A 3,379-nucleotide genomic window follows, 5' to 3' on the forward strand; every position below is an offset into this window, starting at 1 on the left:
TATATTCTTTGCAGTTTTTAATAAACATATTTAAGATGTATTTATCAAGCTTTAACTGATACTTCTCCAGATCCCTGCCATGTCTTCATAATGAAGCCAATTGTATATGCTAGTCCAAATGTTATGACATCTGATTGGAATTGGTTGCACAAGATCTTATTAAAGGGTTAAACAGCATAAGCAGCACACTCTTAAAAAAAATGTTCCAAAAGGGGGTTTTCATAGTGATGTCACAGAGATCGAGATGGGGGAAAAAATTACTTTCTACTTCAGTGAACATTCTTAAAGGGACAGTTTCCATTTTTTAGAGTGTACTGTATATGAAATGTATAAAATATCATAACAAAATATTATTATTACATGCATATTTTGCAAATCAAGTTCAAAAAGAGAGAGAGAATAAAGTTATCAGAATTTCAGGATGAAATAATCTAAATTCTAGAAAAGGGAGAATCTGCTGACATCAGCAAGCAGAATACATAAAAATCAGCGAAATCCTTTTTTGGTAGGAGATATTACTTACTAAACCTTATATTTCTCACATTTAGCTGCAAGGCAAGAACGTTAGCTCTTAATACGTACAAGCTCAGCAACAAAGATTTTGTCCTTGAGCAGCTAAAGTTCTCACAGACAGGCTGACGATATAAAGTCACCCGTAACCCCCATAGGTCTCAGATTACATTTACATACAAAATTATTGAATATTAATCAAACAACAGTATTTACGAGAGAAAAAAACTCGCTGCTCTTGTTGGGAAAACTTCAGCTTTAATAAACCATCTCAAACTAAAGATGAACACAGGCAAAAAAAAAATAATACAAAAAACAGAAGTACCTCTCATTTTAATTACAGGCCTTCTCGGTCAATCTGCTTTAAGGGATCTCATTATTTATTTTTAAATGTTCTCTCATAAAAAACAACCACAAAAAGCAAATGACCATAAGTATCAATTAAGGGTTAAGTTACATAGCTCATAAAGTCTACAAGACTAATTAACCTCACAAAAATTGAACTGCTTAATTGCAGACAGTGGAGGGTCACAGAGAAACACTCCATTACACAAGGACATTAGATCTTCCTGTGCCTGAACCGACAGGAGAGGAAGTCAAGTAACTGCTGGACGGTTGTAGCTGCATTCAAAGAATGCATCTCATAATTTATAACTGCAGTTGTACCTGATCAAATGTGCATTATTATTCTTTAGCTTGAGTTAAATAGATTAATTTTACTTGGTTGGAACAGCAGCTACGCTTATTATGTCTCTATTTGTTTCATTGTTTCTGCCAAGGGATTGACATCATCTGGTAACTAGGATTTACATAAGCTCCAGTCTGGATCCAGAACACCTAAAAAGAGATCAGGCCAACCTCTCAGAGGACCTCAGATGATGCCAACCCTGAAACAACATACAGAGCTACCAAATTTTACTATAAGTTTAATTGCATCTTTAACTGAATTCCATACATTTCTGCCATATGCACATAAACTGACAGTCACCTCTGGAAAACTACAGCTAAATATTGTAGAAACGTAATTTTCTGTTAAGTTGCTTTGCAAAGATTTGTATCGTAAAATGCGAAACACAAATAAACTTGAATTGAAACGTAGCTGTAAGCACAGCTATATTGACAGACAATGAATATATTTGTCCAAGAGCTTACAATGTGGCAAATGTGTGTGTAAAGTAATCCTTTATGGATTATGATTACACGTCATAACACCTTGTTTGATGTGTGATCTTACCATTTTTTTATACCAGTACACACAGACAATAACCTATCAACAGCAACACAATATCAACATCCCGGCAACCCCCTATCGACTACCCAGCAACACCTCATCAACATCCCGGCAACACCCCAGCAACATCCCACCAACACTGCATCAACACCCCAGCAACATCACAGCTACAATCCAAGAATATCCCAACAACACCACAGTAACATCCCAGCAACATCCCAGCTACCCTCTAAAAACTTCCCAGCAATATCCCAGCTACATTCCAACAACATCCCACCAACACCTTAGCAACATCACAGCAACATCCCACAAACAGCCAGGCAACACTCCATTAACAACCCAGCACCATCCCACAAACCCACTGCAACACCCCTTCAACACACACATAACAGCTCATCAACACCCCATCAACACCCCAACAACACTCCATCAACATACTAAAAACAACTCATCAACACACCAACAACAACAACTCATCAACACCCCAACAACAGCCGATCAACACACCAACAACTCATCAACACCCCATCAACACACCAACAACACCCCATGAACACACTAACAACAACTCATCAACACCCCATCAACACACCAACAACACCCCATGAACACACTAACAACAACTCATCAACACCCCATCAACACACCAACACCCCATGAACACACCAACAACAACTCATCAACACACCAACAACAACTCATCAACACCAACACACCAACAACAACTCATCAACATCCCATCAACACACCAACAACACCCCATGAACACACCAACAACAACTCATCAACACCCCATCAACACACCAACAACACCCCATCAACACACCAACAACAACTCATCAACACCCCATCAACACACCAACAACACCCCATCAACACACCAACAACAACTCATCAATACCCTATCAACATACCAACAACAACTCATCAACACCCCATCAACACACCAACAACACCCCGTCAACACACCAACAACAACTCATCAATACCCTATCAACATACCAACAACACACCATCAACACACCAACAACAACTCATCAACACCCCATCAACACACCAACAACACCCCATCAACACACCAACAACAACTCATCAACACCCCATCAACACACCAACAACACCCCATCAACACACCAACAACAACTCATCAATACCCTATCAACATACCAACAACAACTCATCAACACCCCATCAACACACCAACAACACCCCATCAACACACCAACAACAACTCATCAATACCCTATCAACATACCAACAACAACTCATCAACACCCCATCAACACACCAACAACACCCCGTCAACACACCAACAACAACTCATCAACACCCCATCAACACACCAACAACACCCCATCAACACACCAACAACAACTCATCAACACCCCATCAACACACCAACAACACCCCATCAACACACCAACAACAACTCATCAATACCCCATCAACACACCAACAACAACTCATCAACACCCCATCAACACACCAACAACACCCCATCAACACACCAACAACAACTCATCAATACCCTATCAACATACCAACAACAACTCATCAACACCCCATCAACACACCAACAACAACTCATCAACACCCCATCAACACACCAACAACAACTCATTAGCACACCAGCAACAC

The sequence above is a fragment of the Carassius auratus genome, chromosome 18 (genome assembly GCF_003368295.1).
Source record: "Carassius auratus strain Wakin chromosome 18, ASM336829v1, whole genome shotgun sequence".
NCBI lineage: Eukaryota > Metazoa > Chordata > Actinopteri > Cypriniformes > Cyprinidae > Carassius > Carassius auratus.